At 36.0% G+C, this 9,975-nt stretch overlaps 1 pseudogene; it reads right to left on the minus strand.

Moving 5' to 3' along the window:
- Positions 1–8,806: 8,806 nt before the first annotated feature.
- On the minus strand, positions 8,807–9,507 carry LOC149146698 (WD repeat-containing protein LWD1 pseudogene; annotated as a pseudogene).
- Between the last annotated feature and the right edge of the window lie 468 nt (positions 9,508–9,975).

Here is a 9,975-nt window from a genome sequence, read left to right on the forward strand (position 1 = left end):
AAAACAAATATGGAAAAATACACATACATGTTGTGTTCCAAGTATAAGATAAGATCATTTTATTTGTGTCCACCAAATGACCACAAAAGTATGTCAAAGGAACAAAGATAGTACATCTATTGTTAGTACAAAGTGTGAGTGCCAAGGCATTTACGAATTGGACATTAACTATCTAAAAAAAGAGAGTATAAGCTAAGATATAATTACAAATATAGATGTTATAAACTGAAAAGCTCTAAAAATATCAGTATTGAGCAAGAGAAGAAAGGACAACAAGCCCTGTTAGAGCTTACAGTTGAGGATGAGTGAGGGGACCAAGAGTCAGACAAATAAAGATATATTAAGAAATGCATCATAAAACTAATATGAATTCTATATTTTGAGAAACTTCTACACACATTATATTAAAGAAGAAAATCATTGTAGTTGGCATTTTTCCAAACAAAAAGCTAGGAAACCAATCTGTAATAGAAATCAAACATGCAGGAGTATGTATTTCCTTTTTTATTAAATGAAAAGTTAAATTTGTAACATAGGAAGGAGAATTTAGATGGAGAAAACATGGCAAATGACATATTGAAACTACATCTAATACCAAAATTTCATAATTAGGCATACACTAAGTTGACTTACCTCACATTGATGAGCTACTACTGAATACAATGGTTTATTAGTTGCAGATGTACAAAAGTCCCATATCAAAAAATGGCGATTGTATCCAACAGATCAAAAAGGTACTCATGCCTTAAATTCCATGCAACATCTTCCGCGACACCCTCATGGACCTACATTAACATGAGGTCATCAAACATTTTCAACAAAGATAACAAAATTGACATTGTAAAGTAAAAAATACACATAAATAGAAACTCACCAACAAATCCCATCAAATTTCTACAAAAAAAATTCATAGTAAACATTAAGAATAATCTTGGAATCTTTTAATGGTCACATTTATGGGGTTGTGATCTTAGTTCTAGCAATATATTTACCCTTTTTTTATTGCATGCTACCATAATTTAAAACCAATGAACTTTAGGATGAAAATGGCTTTTGACACAACTTGAATAGCATGAAACATTAACAAACCTAAAGAAAATAAATTTCGAAGCCTAAAAACCTGTGTGTGTTCAATTTCATATAGAATCCTCTGCTAAGCTGCAACTGACAGACAACAAAATATGAACCAATCCTATTATATGGAAAATTCATCCAACTCATGAACTATATTCAAATTCCAACCTAATGATAATAAGAGGGCATTATGATGGGTGTATTTATTTGTAGTCAGACACAAACTTAATTTGAATAACATTTGTCAAAATAAATCACCTTATATATTTGTTGGGCCTCAAGCACTTTGTTTTTGGCAGGTGCATTAATGTCCCACAAACATATTTGTGTGTCATCTGAACCACTTAGAATATGGCCATGCTTAAAACGGCTCCATGATAATTACTTTTGAGGTTGAGTATCAAGTATTGTAATAGCCCCCCTCCTTGAAATGCTTTTCTCCCAAATTAGTTGTAATGTTGGGTATTGTAGAATATCTAGGCCTCACTATGTCGCCTCTTCTGTTGGTAGATATTTCCTCTACCCAATGGTAGTCAATGGCATAGGTCTTGGACGATACTTGCAAATTCATCAATCAACCATTGCTCCTTTAGTATTGTTATTTTTTGGGTCCTTACCCTACTATGCAAACCCTTCATGGAAATAAACAGGAAACTGAAATTTTACTCATTCTTAGCAAGCTATTTGGAAATTTTGTTTGGTGTAATCAAGTTTTTTGCACTCAGTTCTAGTCCTCTAACACTAATTAGTTGTTGTCCTTCCTCAAATTTTAGGTAAATTTCCTCCATAATCATGAAAAATTTGCCCAAGGTCTTCAACCACTGAGCTCCAACACCAACATCAGCCCTCGTAGCTGTCCAATTGAAATTTGTCCCTTTGACCATCATTTTGCACTCCATCATACTAGCATTGGCCACAGATGCTTGGAAATTATATAATTAGAGTACTTTTAGGTGCAATAAGTTACCAGCTTTGCATCAATGATGTTATGAGCACTCTCAAAATCAATGAGATTCATCATAATTTACCCTTCTCTAAAGTTTTAAACATTGGATTGCATAGAATCCCTTCTTGTGACATTTGAAACTAGTGACATTCCTCAGGTCCTCCCTCTCAGAATGAAACATTTATCATCTTTCTTACCATTCCTAGTCCCTTCTCATCTTTATTCTTCCCGCCAATGACTACTAGGCCATTCACGTTCTCAACTCTAGCTGCCACCATTTCTCAAATCATTTCTTCCTAGATATAAATGTCCCAAATCCTCTAAAATATGGGTGTGTTCACGGGCACAAATACTTCATACAAAGGTTCCAACATGTACAGATCTAATACCATCTCAATTTCAAAATTATTGATTAGGTCTGCACTCAAAGAATGAAACCTATAGGAACTAAAGATGAAAATTTAGTTTCCCCCTATCAAGCCTTTAGATATATATACACTAAAACTTTTGTAAGGTATTTTCAAGAGTGAAAACACAAATATTATGAGAAACTCAAAATAGTAGATAGGAAATGACTAATCTACATACATCTGCAATCAGGAAATTAGGACAGCAAGCCACAACAACTAGATAGGGTATTAGAGCCTGATCTACATGACACATTGAACTGAAACATTCTAGACAGCAAGGATGATCTCCAACAATAGTCACATTAACAATGTCTTACTCAGAAAAAAAAAAAAAAAACTTATTATTGTCACTTGGCATCACACACAATCTCTATGAACAACTTAAAGATACCATACACATTAATTTTCACTACTAAGCTAATGTGCCCCTTCTCTCTTTATAGACTAAGAGAGTGAAGGGAGGTCACAACTGCGTCATAAAAGGCTTTGAGGAATGCGCCCTCATGGAGTTAATGTCATCAAATAAGACTAAATTCCACTCATGATTGTAATCTCAACATTATATGCATACAAGGAGTGTGTTACACCTACAAGGCGTCTTCCACCATCAATGTGCCCATGTTCAAGTGTAACCACAAGCATCTGGAAAACCCCTTTGGAAGTGCCCCCTACCTAACTAATGCACAATAACTGTTACAAACCAAAAATAACAGAGATGGTTTATAAAAAAAATATACCCTTCATGAAGATCTCTCTCATAAGATCACCCTCTCCCAACATTGCAATGTTTGGTCCTATAGCACACCCTTACTAAAAGGTGAACTCTATTGTTGCTTTGCCCAGGCTGAAGAAGAACACCTATGAGCAATAGGTAATATACAATAATTCATATACATAAGACAATTATTTTTCGCAAACATAACCACTGAAGCTGGTTGACACAGCTAACATATTATTAACTTTTTAAATTTAAGATTAACATGTCACAAACTTAATATTTATTCCTAGCATTCACCAAGAATGTCCTAGTCCTTTACTTGTAATACTAACATTTAATGTTGAAAATATCAACAAACAGTAATAGTTGTAACAATCAAACCTAGCCTACCTACTTAGAATCAACAAAAAACCTGAAAGTACTATCAAAACTATAATATGATTTTACTAGAAACTAGAGCACATCAAACTCAAAATTATAACAACAAAGTACAACAGATGTGAAACTCAAATCGTGTCACTATTTTATTACTCTTAAATACAGTAAATCTAGACACCACATCCTTAGCTGTTTGGGACATCCTGTAAGGAAGATAGCATCTCCATTTAAAGATAAAACAAGTGTTTCACATCTATCAAAGTCAAAAAAAAAAGAAAAAAATGCACAAGTCAACTTTTAAATCCTAGAATAACAAGCTCATGTTATAGGCTACAACCAATGCATGGCCATCAACAATGTATCAAAATGAAAATCACTCTCATGCACACCTCCAATCCTCTGGAAACTGAACCAACCAAGACTAGGTCACCTTCCTCATCCCAAGAGGATTCTGAAGCAAGAGTAACATCATGGGCTACTTCCTGTGTCTGGGAGAATCCATCAACCCAGACACTGTACTCTACAATAATCCCATCAACTGCAAACTTGGGTTCAACCCCAACATCATCTTCCATCAAAGGTTCCAAACCTCTATCCATATCATCCCATAATGCAAGATCAATATATGCCTCCCCAAAGCTAGAAGGCTCATCCAACCTCTCACTGGAATGTACAAGTGCCACTGTATCAGCAAGTACCCTGTAATGGTCACCCTCTCTCATCCCTCTTGCCAAAGTCTTTGAAGTATCTAGACTACAATCATTAATGGTTCATTGTTTTCCCTCAAAAGAAACTCTCCACTATACATCAATCATACAAGAAACTAAAAGAAAATTCTTCTTCTAACCAAAAACAAATAAGACATTATCCAACTCAAGAACATCACCAAAAGGCATCTGAAAGGAAATGGAGACAACTTCTCTTATGGAATAAGTAGCATAATCCCTAAGCTCAATGAAAATTTTTCTGTGTTGTTCTTGAATCCTATGGAATAAATTATTGTCATGTAATATGTCCTGAACCTCCACTATCCACATAGCATCTAAGTTCCAACTTTCAACACTAGACATAAAGTTAAAGGACAGGAAAGAGACCAAATCCATTTCCATCTTGAAAAATTTGCAATACGAAGAAGATCCTCCACCTATCACAAGTGAAAAACACCGACACCTATCAAAAAATTCAACCACCTATCACAAGTCCTCCTAGGCATCTCACCTACTGAAAAGGAAACTATGCTAGCTAGCAATCATATAGATCTACCACCTCTCACTCCTGAAACAAATCAAACACCTATGGTAGGTCCTCCTAGGTATCACACCTATAAAAAAATACATCCATAACCATCATTAATATGGTGCATCCATCATCTCTCATCACAAGAGAAACCAAGGTTTCAACCCAACAAAAGCATCTCACAGGTGTAAGTGCTCATCTCAAGCAACCTAGGGCTAATTCCCTATTTGGAATTTTAAGTCTAAATTTTGGGTTTGGCAAGTGAAGAATGATATCAAGATTCTATTGCAGGCCTATGATCATCATGTGTAGGAAGCCAATTGGATTGCAAGGATTCTCTAGACATGGAAAAAATATTTGAAGAGGGACCCTACTTCTACTCCAGTGGTATCTATTTTATATGTTTATAGAGTTGTTCATGATGTACTATATTCACCCACAAGAGCACGATGTGAAAACTTCCTTCACAATTTGGTCAAGGTTGTGAGAGATTCATAATATTTGAGAAATTGAGTAATCACATATTGCACAAGAACTTGAAAGTAAAAAGTATTCAAAAGTGTAATGAAGCACCCCAAAATACCTTTGAAGAAAATATTAAGGACAAAGGAAAGGAGAATAAAGAAGGAACTACTAGCAACAACTACAAGCATCTTGCTTCAAGATGAGTAGTATAACAATTGGAAATTGAGAAAGAAGTAGATCAATGTCACAAAACATGATGAATACTTTATGCTTTCATTGCATCTTCAGCAAGAGATAAGTTGACAGAGTGATTCTTTGATTATGGAGCTACTAATCATATCACTAACCACAATGATTGGTTTATTTCATTTGTAAAAGACAAAACCACTTTGTGGTGGTTCTGGGTGATAAAAAGAAGCACTCTATTGAATGGAATTGTAATGCGTAGGTCAACGTGAGAGGTATATACCTCCATGTTGATGAATATGTTTTTTTTTTCATATTTTAAGTAAAATTTTCTTATAGTTAGTGAAATTATAAAGCCTACTCTATTTTTCAATATTTTGGAAAGAAATATGTTGTGTAATTGATAAGTAAAACTAGATACAAAGGAACAATGGTTGTACAAGATTATGGATGATAAATGGTGATTGATATCCTCAATATCCATGAGAAGAAAGAATAACAAGAAAGAAACACAAACTACCCTTTGAAAGAGGGAAGGATTGAAAATCCAAAGGTTTTTTTAATATTTCCCATGATGATATTTGTAATGTATGCAGACAACTTTAGTGGTCGCCGTAAGGTATTGCCTATTGCTTTTATAAGGATAATATGTTGTCCCAAAAAAATTGACCACGATTATTTTGAGGATCAATGTTTGGTTCTAAATGTTATTTCCAATGTCATTGGTTAAAAGCAAAGAGACATTAAGAAATAAATTTGGTCATGAAAAGGACAAGTTTTATGAAACATAGAGAAAGAGAAATATTTGAAAAGGTCTCCCTAGAGGTACATTATTGTTATAGACATTTTTGGGCCCTGCAACCCCAAGCATGAAATGTCCATAAATCAAGGGCTCCTAAGTCCCTAAAAGTGTTGTTCTAACCCCTAAAGGAACAAGGTCAAAAGATTACAGCTTCTCCAGAAGTTCTCCATGAGAAACTGCTCAGAATTGGTCAAAACAGGATCATTGCAGCTGCTCCACTGGCTAAGTGCGTTGAATCTCACCTAAATACATTGTGAGGGTGCGTTGCATTTCAAAATTCCCTTCTGTGGGGTGCGATGGGCGAGAAATGACAAATGGCACTGTCATTCCGCGAGGTGGAGAGGCAATGGAAGCTTCCAGAATCTTCTCCTGTGACACTTGCCTCACTAAATTCGACCAAGGATGAGTAAGAGGCCTTCAGTCTCCAAGTGGAAGCAAGAACTATCAGAGAGAAGACACTAATCAAATCACAAGCTGACTCACCCCCCTTACAGATATCTATATATGGATCCCTCATCCCAGAGATCCAGAGGCTGGAATTTTGCATATTGTAAGGAATTGTTGTTTGTTTCTAGAGACAAACATCAGATTGTTGGGTGATCTAAGCTTTGTTTGAGGTGAAGAGGGGCTTCTTTGCTGGGAGGTTGATGCTGGGTCGGAACAACTAGTTGTAACTCCTCCTGGATCTTTTCTTGTTTATCAATAAAAAACTATTTGAGTTTTCCTCCATGCTTTTGTATCATTGATGCTTGTTAGATTTGTATGGTCAATTTACATCTGATCCTAGATTGTTTATGATTATAGATCGATGTCTTTGTATAGTGCTATGCTTCTGTGATCTTACAGGTACTTTGTGAAGCTGGGCGTGCAAGGGAGCAGGTAGCTGAGGACTATCAAAGAAGAGAGGGATCGAATCGAAGGATTAGCGCAAGACAAAGGTTGGTCTTTCTGTTCCTCTCTATCTATAATTCAAAAAGGAAAAACAAAAGTAGTTTTTCTCTGTTTGTTTCTAAGGCAGCTGTCACACCTTAGTGGGATAGAGCAGTTCTAAATAGACACTTTTCCTTGTAACAATTATCCTTTAAGGAAAATTCATAGTACAAAAGAGTGGAAAGTTGGGATAGACCCAATGTCACAAATGGATGGTGAAAACCATGCCAACGTTAAAGGGGACAAAATCTTGAAGTTGCATGGAGGGAAGATCAGTTTTTTGGGACATGATGAAAAAATGTATTCTCAAATTGTAGGTGTTATGCTTGATGGAGAGTTGAACATCAAAGAATGAGATAACTCAAATTAGAGAAGTGTGTGTTTTTTTAGAGTAGTGTCAGTAGATGAAGGTGCAAAAAAAATTGCATATTTTCAAGAATGTTTTGGAGAAAATAGAGGATTTCAAGAGTACAATGCAAAGTCAGATTCCTTTCAGCCCATGGAAAGAATGTTATTTTTAGAGAGTAATTCCATTCCTCTTCCATGAGAATTCTGTTAATGGTGAGCAATTATTTGAAAATCAAGCATTTGAAAAAGTAGTTAATGTGTGCCAATAAGGAATTAGATGAAATGGAATGAAAGGTTCTAAAACTACAGAGGAATAAATTGATAATAAATGAGAATCCATGTAAATATTTTATTGTAAAAAAATCTATTTTATGCAAAGTCATAGGAAGGGCCGACTTGCGTATTTTAATGATGAGAGTCTGGAATCTAGTCATCTCCAAATCCATACTTTCTAATAGGGAATCTATGATGCTCCTCTACATATATAAATCTAATAGATCTAAAGTTTCTCTTTCGCAGAGTTTACTAAGAAGAATCATACAATTTTTATAAACAAAATATGGGATCATATGGGAATGGAAATAATTATTGTGCATGTAAGAGAGATGAAAATAAATTGACAATCAGTAGAAACAAAGGGTCAAATAAAGAGGAATATTACTAATCCTTACCTCCTATGATCATCCAATTCACATAATTTAATATTGAAAGTTTTACAGAGTGTAGAGTTGAGGCTTCTGTGATCCATAACAAGTTAATGATAGATTCTTCGGCGAAAATCACATGAGAAACCATTTGTCGACACGTTTCGAAAGTTTTACAGAGTGTTGCTTTCCATTCATCAATCTACACCTTGCCGTATATACCATTCACTTCATGTTTGTGAAATTCTGTAAGACCCCGTACAACAACGAATGTCACTAGGACTAACATACAAAAATACTGGTGGTAGCTACCACCAGTTACATGTGTGCAATGCATGTATTGTCTAACTTGGAAGAGAATAAGAGAGAAACAGAGAAGAGCTAGAATGTTCCTTCTATTCAGTGTTGAGATGCCAATATACCCTAACACTATTTAAAAGAATGAAAGGGCAAAAGAATTGATGACCTTCAATATTTATCTCCAATTTCCATAATTTAGAGTCAGTCATATGCTCACCTTAAATAGGAGCTTATAAGTCTCCCTCTGTCTAAATAAGCCTAAACCTAAAGCCAAGAAGATGCCCATTCACTGAAGGGAATAAAACATAAGAGCCACAAAACAATTGTCATCTCCATCCAATAAATACCGGTCTGATGTGACCTGTCCTTTCAAACTCTCAAGATCTACAACTTGCTGGAGAAGGCGATCGTGACCAAATCAGGCTAAGTGGAGGACCAGTGCAACTGCTCGATCTCGGCCCGAGTAGTGTAACCAAGAATAGGATCAAGGCCGTCGTTGAAAAGTTTTCTCATGGAAGAGAGATCCCATATGAGGGCTTATGAGTCGTCTTCAACAGTGCAGATGTGGTAGGATTTGTGCAGTGCCCAAGCAATGGAATTGACATTGGCCTGGTGCCATTGGAGCTCTGTGACAGGCAGGGTTGGATATCTGATATTGAAGACTACAACCTTGGGGCTTTCCATGATGATGGTAGCCATGTATCTCAGATCTTTCTTGTTCTAGCCCAATCTAACCAGGGGAGTATCAAGCTGAGAGCTCTCATAGATAATTATAGAGTGCTCCTTGTCCCTCAAATCCAAGACCCTAACAGAATCATATGTGCTGACGAGGAAAAAAAACCACCAGCACCCTGGAAATGTCGTAGACCTCCTTGTCATGGGAAATCAATTGGGTGTTGATGACCTCCTTGTTGATGTCCCAGATGGTGCAGGTGGTGTCGATGCTGGAAGTGTCAATACTCTTGGGTTATTGGTCATTCCAATCAAAGGAAGTGAGAGGGCCAGAGAACTCGATGTTCTTGTTGTTTTTGAGAGAGGCTCTTTGCCTCAACACAGTCGTTAGAAATGTGCCATATGTTGGAAGAATTTTAGCATACGAAAATACAGGAAGAATTTTAGCATCAGATTTCAACATTAAAACTAGCTCATTCAAATGCCAAATAGACTTGCCATAGCTCTCGGAGAAAATGGGGATGCCCTCAGTCTGTTAGAAATTGTATTTCCTCCTCTTCTTTTCCTTCAAATTGATATCAGAATGATAAGATCCAAAGAGCCAGAGATTCTGCAGCTGCAGCTAAAGGGTTGAAAGTTTCTCTGCTGCTCAGTGATAAATTGTACCTTGATAAAAAAAAATGGTTGTAGAAAGTGAGGTCGCAGCCCTAAACGCAACAATCAATTTTTTTTATTGAAGAAAAAGTGTTTTAGTTGCCTCCTTTGCTAATAGTCGTTATTGATGCTTTGGATCCAATCAGAAAGAGTCTGAGAGCTATATAGGAAAAGGCCAAACGCAACCCTTAAGCCAAGTTTAAAAGAGTTTA

The sequence above is a fragment of the Pinus tabuliformis genome, chromosome X, assembly GCF_031772625.1.
Source record: "Pinus tabuliformis cultivar Carrire ecotype Pingquan chromosome X, CPIR1, whole genome shotgun sequence".
NCBI lineage: Eukaryota > Viridiplantae > Streptophyta > Pinopsida > Pinales > Pinaceae > Pinus > Pinus tabuliformis.